The following is a 9,550-nucleotide window of genomic DNA, read 5'->3' on the forward strand; positions in this document are numbered from 1 at the left end:
AATTTAAACTAGGTTGGACTCGTCCGAAGGATGAGCTTATAATCAAGCATATGTTATCCTCCTCAAGCTTGTTAAAAATAAAGAGGTACTTGCCAGAAATGGTGGGGGAAAAGAGAGAAGAATGAACCTGTTTGTCACCTTTTGTCTCAGAAGAAACTTTATTACCGCTCTTGAACACGACATTTTTTTCACCTGGGTTGGGAAATCTTTTACCTCACAGTTGACCAAATCACTTTGAAAATCTTTAACCGGGTTTCAGGGATTAACTTTGAGTTATTCGTCACCAAGCCATCTGTTGTGTCGTTATGTGTTCAAGAGGTCTGCAAGCAAAACTTTCATCTGCAAAATACTTGTCATCCATTTGACCATCCCTGAGTCAGTCCTTACAGCAACATTTCTTCAACTTGAACAATGATTTCGTGTTGCGGGCTTGCCTGCAACGGGTCGCTTTCTATCGACATCGACACATTATCTAGAAAGATGACTTAGGAATCGACAGTACCTTGAAGTCTGCATGCATCAATGGCAGGTTTCTCGCCTTTGACGTCAGTTTACATCATTGACTTTCGATCAAAGGATTCCGTGAAGTGTTCGACATCAAAACATCTATTCACATTTCACGGGTTGTGCTTGGTACTTTGAGAACCATTGACATTACTGGTGGTCTCTCTCACGCTTGTTAACAGTTTACATCATTGACTGGTAATCAAGTGGTTTCTACCATGTTCGACATCAAATCATTTAATCACATGGCTAGAATCGTACCAATTCGGGAAGTAGAAATGAAGACCCTGGATCTAGTTTCTACCATCCAGGCTGCGAGGAGTTTTGTATTCATTATCTATGTAGACTAATCATAAACAGATGGCTGCGTCCATACTGTGTCTACAAAAGTCTATTAAAATGATGTACTGCAAGATCATTCCTGTATCAGAATAGTTAGTCCATTAGTTAAAGTTTTGAATCTGAGTATGGGAATGCCTACCTCAGTGATGATATAATCTTATACATGTATTTTGTGTTGAAAATTGCAGGTTCCAACCAGGTCATCCACAAGACAATCCTTGAAATGATAAAGCGCTTCACCCTTCCTAGAATTACAAAACCCTACTCTATTCCAGGCTTCGCACTTTAGGGGGCAATCTGTTACACTAAAAAATGTCACCTTGACTACTTACAGTTAGTATGGCTCAAATCAACAGTCATGCTACCCTCTTAGGCAAGTCTCATGCCTCTGTTATCCATCTCAAACTCAAAGAAGAGAGAAAGTCTTGTAAAAAATATGTTTATCTCTGGGGTCGCAGGTTCTCTCTAGCCTTACCTGCGGGGACGCTGACAATGTTCACAAAGTCTGCGTCTTTAGACGCTCTGTATGTCAAAGGACAGGTGCGTCCTTCTGTAAAAGGCAAAATGCGCAAGTTTCATCTTAAAAAAGTTACTTGTGGTTACTTCTAGAACATTCTAGAGGTCGGTTTGATGAAATGGATGCGCCTCCAGTTGGTTCATGTATCTCTATTAAGGGGGAACTTATCCCATCAATAAGGGAGCTATCCCACCCAAAGAGGGGGATGATCCCATTGATGGTGGACCTGAATAACCTCTTTACAGCACTATAAATAAAGGCATTGAGCCAGAAGGAGGGGAGGTTGGAGCTATACATTTTCTTTGGGTAAATGCTGCAGGATTTAGGTCTTCCATTAGAGCCTTTGTGAGGAGAGATTGTCTTCACTTGATTCTACTTGGGAGAGGGTGAGCTTTGTCAAAGTAGAGGAAAACCCTTGATGGACCCTGGGAGGAACTTGCACAACACCAAGGCCAGGTTGTAAGAGTTTCTTTGTTCCGTTATTAATACAAACTGGTTTATTTTTCTCAATAGCTTGTGTTAATGAGTTATTTCATGTGTTCCTTGGTCTGCATGTTGAATATATGTTTTATTATATGAAATGCAAGTGCTTGGTAATTGTTTGATTGTTTGCAGTTGCAGGAATTGACATGAAGGAGGAGCTCATCCGGATCGTCAAGAACGAACTTCAACAACAGCGTTTTGGAATAAGGTAAGCCTAAACACTTGTAGTTTTCATATTGTAAAAGGTGTATTTAGAGAAAGATCACTCCATTTTGTCTTGTTTGTCATTAGAATGTCTTAGACTTCTAGGAAGGTCAGCTGTGTCTGCACCCTTGACCAATTCCGTGTGACAATATATATATATAACAGAGCCAACATGTTTTCATGTATATGTTGTTATTGTAATTGGACTATTTTGGTTGCTTTAGCAAGGTATGTTATTTGACTTACACATTCGTGTATGAACTATTTTGTATATAATTGTATGAATCTTGTTGAAATTGTGTTGTTGGTTTAACCTGTCACTTTGGATTGTGGACTATTTTTCTTTTTAGCTTGTGATGTCATTTAGCTCGTGTGTTCCTTTCAGGTTGCATACTATTAAAGTCTTCTATGGGATAGACTTCCTTCCCCCTTCTATGTGTTAGAACCCCCCATGCATCTCACTTGACTCATCGTAAGGTCACACACTTGCTTCCGACAAATATATCACACTTACTTCTACGTGTTATCGCAAAAAAGGCATTTCTTTACTACCCACTTATGGGACTCCTAATCTAAACGGTCTGAGTTCTAGTTGGGACTTCTTATCGGGGAGATCCCCTAACATGTTGGCAGTTCTAGCACCGTCAACATTTCTAGTGCTAGAAGGAGGGCCAAATGACAAGCTGAGTCCTCAAAGTATTTTTTGAATCTCTACAATTCTTTCATGACTTACATTACAGTTAATCCTCCAACATGTTTGTCTCATGGACGTGATTTTGAAGTGTCGGAGGATCTCCTTAATGACTTGTCACATAACACATATGATGGTGAAGGTAGAGTAGCTTTGCTTAGTCACGGAGCCGCCTTCATGGACTTCTATGAAAGGAATGAAATCCATGAGGATAACATTGCCTGCTCGTTATTCACATTCATGTTTCAAGGGCACGCAATACAAAGGTGTATCACATTGCTCGCAGCCTCCATTCACTCTTATGATCAGATGATTGGAGAGATTTGTCATGCTTTCTATCATTATGATTGTAAAGAACTCAATAAAAAAATTATGGAAATATGAAAAGCACCTGATGAATCCCTTTTGCAATTTCGAAAACGATTCCAGAATATCGCTTTTCAAATCCCAGATGATGAAATTGATTGCAAATTTCTCAATGAAATATTTCAATATCTTCTTCACATATATGAAAATCCTCATTTGATAGAATCATTCAAACCCCTCATAGCATACCTCAGTGTTAGAGCTACCAAATCTAAGACAGACAAGGTTGATGTCAGAGGTGACCCTCCATCTGCTTCTCATCAAACAACTCTAGCTCTGTAGCATGAGGTGGCAGAAACTGCAAACCCATATGTTGAACTATCACATCCTCCCACCCCACCTGCTCTGGATATTTGCATAGATTTGGCTTGCAAGCATGTTGGTTTTCATGTAAACACATTTTCTCAACCTTTGTCCTCTCATTCTGTTGATCCTCTATATTGTATTGCATTGGGTTCTCATGTTTCAGACTCCACACTTGTTGTTCACGAGCCTTATCAAGTTGCCGACAGAGTTGGTGTTGAGCAAACAACTTGCATTGTTATTTATGATGAGTATGTGTGGGAATCTAAATAATAACATGTGGTGAAGGATGACCCCCTTCCATAAACACCTCATCCATTATTTCCTACCATATTTTGTGATTCTGCCATTTCTAATTTGTTCTGTGAAAATGCATCACCAGATGTTTTTACTTCTGATCATTCACATAACACACCAGATGTCAATATGTCATTACATTGTGGAGAGGACACATATTTCTTTCCAAATCCTCCCAATCTATCATATTTTCTTTGTTGAAACTCAAAAGGTGAACATTCTTGTTTCTCATCAACCCCTCTATATGATTCGTTATATCATGAGCATGTCGATGAACATTTGAATTTTTTTATCGTAGTTGTCATGATCTCTTTACTCCTTCATTCGATCACAATGTTGATTCGCTAGTTGTTGATCTTTATAAGCCACCAATATTTAATTATCTACCCGTTGACGAAGTGGAAACCCCCCAAGTTGTCGAGGCACTTCAGCCCGATTTGATGGTTATGTCAGGTCCTTGCTGTCTTGAGGTCAGTTCCGCTTTCGATTAGAAATCTGTTGAAACACCCCAGGCTCCTCATCACTCTCCTATTTAGATTTAAGACCAATATAATTTACATATTTCACATCCTCCACCTAAATCACATGATACCATCGCTCATGCATTGAAGGAATCATACACAATTAGCACTCTTGCTAAGAGAAAGTTGTCTTCATTTTTCATGTTTGCTCGTGTGTCACGGTCAAAAGAGTGTACATGCTCATCGTCTGTGCACAGTGTGTTGCAACACCATGGTACATCCATAGAATGTTTGTCTTGCGCTTTTACTCTTTTATTTTATGTGGACACATTCAAACGTTGAGTGTGTTGGTCTTTACTATATTATCTTTTTTGTGCGCTGGTTTACTTGAATATCTTTTTGGTCGACTATGCTTTCACTAACATGGGTCAACCAATGCATCGGTGGCTGCATTGGAAATATCGCTTTACGTGAGTAGACCCATGCAATGTTTCTTTTAGGAGTAGGGGTAGGGTTTTCTTCTTATTTTCTTTGCTTTATTCTTTGCTTTGCTTGCATGTTTTTGCTTTCATTTACTTTTGTCCTTTGTTTGTTTGTTTGTTTGCTTGTTATGCACCCATAGATTTAACTTCACATGAAACTGTGTTTGGCTCTTGAGACAAGCAAGCTAAATTACAAGAGGACTTGTATAGCTATCAACAATTGGTTATATGTTGTCCTCTCTCTTTATGAAGAGATTGTTGTCTTTAGTCGATGATACCCTGATGGAAAATGCGTTCTGTTCAAATTGAGTCTTGGTGAAAACACAATGCTTGGACTTTTAACTAGTACCACCTACTCTAATTGGTTTTTTTATATTTGATTAAGCCTTGTCATCTCAGTCAAGTAGAGTAAGGTGAGGGGGCAAAACTTAACAAGTATGTTAGAGTTATATATAACATACTTTTCTGAAGGGACAACCTCTTCTACTCTCAATAAGTTGGGATCCCTCTTCCGCCTCATGAGATAAATAAGTGCCTATGCACAGTTCCCTGATAATGAAAAAAAATGAAAATAAAATAAAGGTGAAAGAAGAGAAAGGCTTCCTGTATAGAGAGGTGATGCAAGTAACTCTGCTGGGGTACTGACCAAGCTCGTTAGTAGTGGAGTGATGCTTGTGTTCCTGTGTGACTCCATCAGGGTACTATCCAGCCTGTTGACAATGGAGCAACACCAGAGATGAAACTAAAAATCTAACAATTATATTACTTTCGCATCAATATACCCCTCATCCCCAATCGAAACAATTTAGTTGACTTGGCTTGGTATGTGTCTTGACTGATCAAGAGAATGGTAGGGACTATATATTTAACACAAGCTAGTGAAGAAGCCATGACGATCAAAGAATCGAGCAACACTTCCGAAGGAGTTAGACTTGCTTTACATAAAACAAGGTCCTTATAGAGAGCTGGAGTTCTACCAGTGTGTCACCAATATTGTAGTGGCTACAACCACCCTCCAAAATTTTTCCTTCACTTTGTTTTGGAGCCTCCCTCCTCAAATCTTAGTAGCATGTCTTGCACTGCTCAAGTACTTGTGTTTTATTTGAAGTTATCTTTCACTCTGCAACTTGTGTTTGCTAACTTATTTTTGTTGACCAACCACAAGCTTACCCCATTACTTGCTTCACCTTCGGTTCTTGCGCTATCTTGGCAAACTATGCAATCGTAGAGGGAAACCAGCCTTGCTCTGAAGAATTGCGTAGAACATCCTGACACTAGGCTTCATCTCAGGTATTGCGCAAAGCTAGCTGGTAGCTTTTCTTTAGATGGGAAATTGCGTAGAGCATGAGAGGTAACCAAATCCACTTAGCCCAGGAATTGCGCAAAATCATTCCTCATGTCGTTATCCGATGAATGTGTCAGCAAGCTACCTGATTCCCTCCAAAAATGCACAATCTTCCCATGCATGCATGACAACCCTTTCCCGAAAAAAAAAAATCAAAAAGCATCCCTAAAAAATAGGGATCTATTTTTAGCACTAGGAGTTACATGCAAGTTGATTTTAGAAACTTCCCGTCAAGTGTCGCTTTATCCTAGATTTGTGGAATTCACGTCATAAACCCTAAATCTACCAAATCTATTTAATGGACACCCCAAATCTCATTCTACACATTCGATCTTGGAGCTCTAGCATTCCCAAGGCATCTAGGAACCTTCAACATAGTTGGCACAACTTTTCCGGGTAAGTTTTGCTTTTCAAGTCTTTTGTTGCTTTTTCTATCACTTTTATTTCCTTGGCTTGTGTGAGTGTTGTTTTGCATGTTTTATTGAACGACCACTAGCATTTTAGTTTGTTTTAACTTGTAGAAGTGTTGTTTCAAGTTTTTCATTATCTTTCTTAAGTGTCGCATGCATAACATTGTTTTTGCACTAACGGTCACCGTTGTGGTGACCTTCTCCACCAGCTTTGTTGTTCATTTGTTTCATTGGTTCCAGCATTGGTTTGATTACATGCATGATCATTCACTCTTGTCTACACCATCCTTTGCTTACACTTTCATATCTACTCATTTTCAAGTCGCCCTTGGGCAAATCTAGGCTGCATTGGCTCAGATATTGCTTTCCCTGGCATGCTCTGCACATTCCTGAACTCGAGGCTCTACCTTGGCCTCAAGAATTGCATAGAGGTTACCTGTCACTAGCATCTAGTTATGCTCTACGCAGTTTTGGTAGTCAGTGCCTAGTCTTTCCCACTAGGATTGTGCAATGCGCAATCCCAGCCAGCAGTCAAGCCAGACTGAACTACGCATTGTGCAGTTCCAATCCACAATCAACCCAGATGGATTGCACTCTAACTCCAATCAGCAGCAAGTCTCACTGGCAGTTGGGACTATGTAATGCGCAGTTCCAGCTAACAATCTCCTAGCCTTGAGAGTCACTACTATGTAATCTTGCCCACCAGTCACCTGGTCTGTTGCATGATCAATCCTTGAAGTGCATTGTGTTTTTAAACTGACATTTGATTTTCATGAGTTTTTGCTCTATCTCTAGGTACATCAGTTGTTGAGCAGTCTTTTAGAAGTATAGGCATAATGGTTTCCAAGAGATTTGGATCAAAGGACATTGTAGAGAGCAGCACTAGAGACGTGGTTGAACAGGTGCCAATGAACTTGCCCATCTATGCAGACATGCAATTGTTCGTAGAGAAGGACATCAAGATTACATGGAAAGAGATAAAAGATATATTTGTAAGAACTTTCAAGGAATATCTAGAATATTGTCAAATCTATGTCAACATTCATAAGACAAGCTTATACAAGGTTGCATGTAGGTACCCCGCCTTCCCATGCACGTATATCAGCCACTGGGTTGTCTCACATACTAATCCTGAGATGATGACATTGGGAAACACCAGTGGGACACAACTTTCCACCTTCAGGATGGAAAACTACCATCATATGCATCACTTACACAGTCGGTGAACTAAATGGATGCATTGTTCTTCACCCCCAACAACAATGTGAACGCAAGAGATATCTTGAAGCATTGGGTAAAAGAGCTATCAAAGTTCAAGACAACACCCAACCATGTCTACAAGACAAAGTCACTCAGGAAGGCTTACCAACTCCTGGTCATCTTTGCATGTTTCTTGTATGGCCAAGATAGCATGGAGACCTTCCCGCAAAGTTGGGTTGTTATATTGGATCAGTTGGCAAATGAAGGAAGGCCTTTCAACTAGTCGGAGATGTTGGCTCTTTAGCTGAAATTTCATGTGACAAATGCTCAAAATCCGCCTAAGGATGGACAAGCAAGATTCTATATGTCTGCGTACTTGCTTGATGAAATTTGTGCCCAATATTAGTTCCCTGGCATGGGTTGGACATGGAAACCATTAGAGGAAGTTGTGAATGTTTATTGCAATTTTCTCTCTTAGTGCAACTATCAAGGAGTCATGACGAGGTTGTCTGACCACTTCATTGCCCCACTATATAGGATGATATTTGAACAGGACCTACCTTGCATGTCCCAGGAAGCGATGGAGTCATTGATAAACATTACAGATTGGTATGCCTCACCCGATGGCACCTTCATCTGGATGTTTGGCACAGAGAAAGCTCCACATGAGCTACCAAGGTTTTCCATGGAAAATTTGGTCATGCAAGAGGTTTCATACCACATCTCCATGGGGTTATCAGCAACACTGCACAGGGGGAAGAAAGCACCATGGCCTACTCTTCCTTTGTGGATTGGGTTGTATGAGATTCATACCTTGAAATATGCAAATGTCAAGACTGACAACTTGAAGAAGTTCAAATTCGGCACCAATATTTTCAATCCGTATGGTCCTCACTGCATATGCAAGAACCACTATGTGAAGTTGTACTTCCCATGGGTCCATGGGGCATGTCATTGGCTAGAGGAAGAACCTTGGAGGTATTGTTATAACTCCTCTAGGCTCAATGAATCGTTCAGCATGGTTGTAGAATGGAAAGAAGCACTGCAGGAAACAACACCACAGGAAGCAACAATAACAACAGTAGTGAGCAGCAAACCAACGCAAGACAAAGGCAAGAGGAATATTGTCGAGAGCGCAGAGGCTGAGCAAAGCTACAAGTTCAAAGAAGATCCACTTGTTGAAAGAGTAGCTTTGGAGATAGAAGAAAAGAGGTGACAACACGACAGGAGAATAGTACAAAGAAATAAGGAGAAGCAAAGATTGGAAGAAACTGAGAGGAAGTTGTAGGAGACAGAGAAGAAGTTGAAATCAAAACAAGAGCTTAGGAGCAAAGAAAGTGAAGAAAGGAAGAAATAGGAATAGGAAGAAGGACAAGGCACATCGACAGAAAAAACTACCTAGATACAGGTCGAGACAGTAGAGCATCTAGCAGATGATGAACAGGGTGAGCAGGTGCAAGTTTGGGAACTTGCTCAGTAGGATGAGAAGTTGGTTGAGGAAACAGACATGGAGACAGAACAAGAGCTAGAGGATCAAGACATTGATCTCATGCCAAGGGCATCTGAGGTCGTACCACAGTCTCTGCCACCCCCAAAACCACAATCAGTCCTGAGGGAGAAAGGACAAATTGTTCTCCGTAATGATCATCCAGAGATCGATGTGTACAAACTCACATTTGACAAATCACAATAGAGGATTGTACAGGCACGAAGAAAGTAGCTCCCAGATGATTATACATCAGTTGTGCACACAGACGAAAGGGTGATTGTACCATATGTTAGAAGACATCCAATTGCGATGGCCAAGGATTCTAAGGCTTATGTAGAAGCCACAAGTTCAATAGTCAAGTTCTTGACAGCAAAGAATGATCAAATGGCAAAGGACTTGTAAGAGGCCAGGTAGAGAACAGAGCAATCCGCAGGATCTACCATGACAGAGATGAAG

The sequence above is a fragment of the Pinus tabuliformis genome, chromosome 7 (genome assembly GCF_031772625.1).
Source record: "Pinus tabuliformis cultivar Carrire ecotype Pingquan chromosome 7, CPIR1, whole genome shotgun sequence".
Lineage (NCBI taxonomy): Eukaryota > Viridiplantae > Streptophyta > Pinopsida > Pinales > Pinaceae > Pinus > Pinus tabuliformis.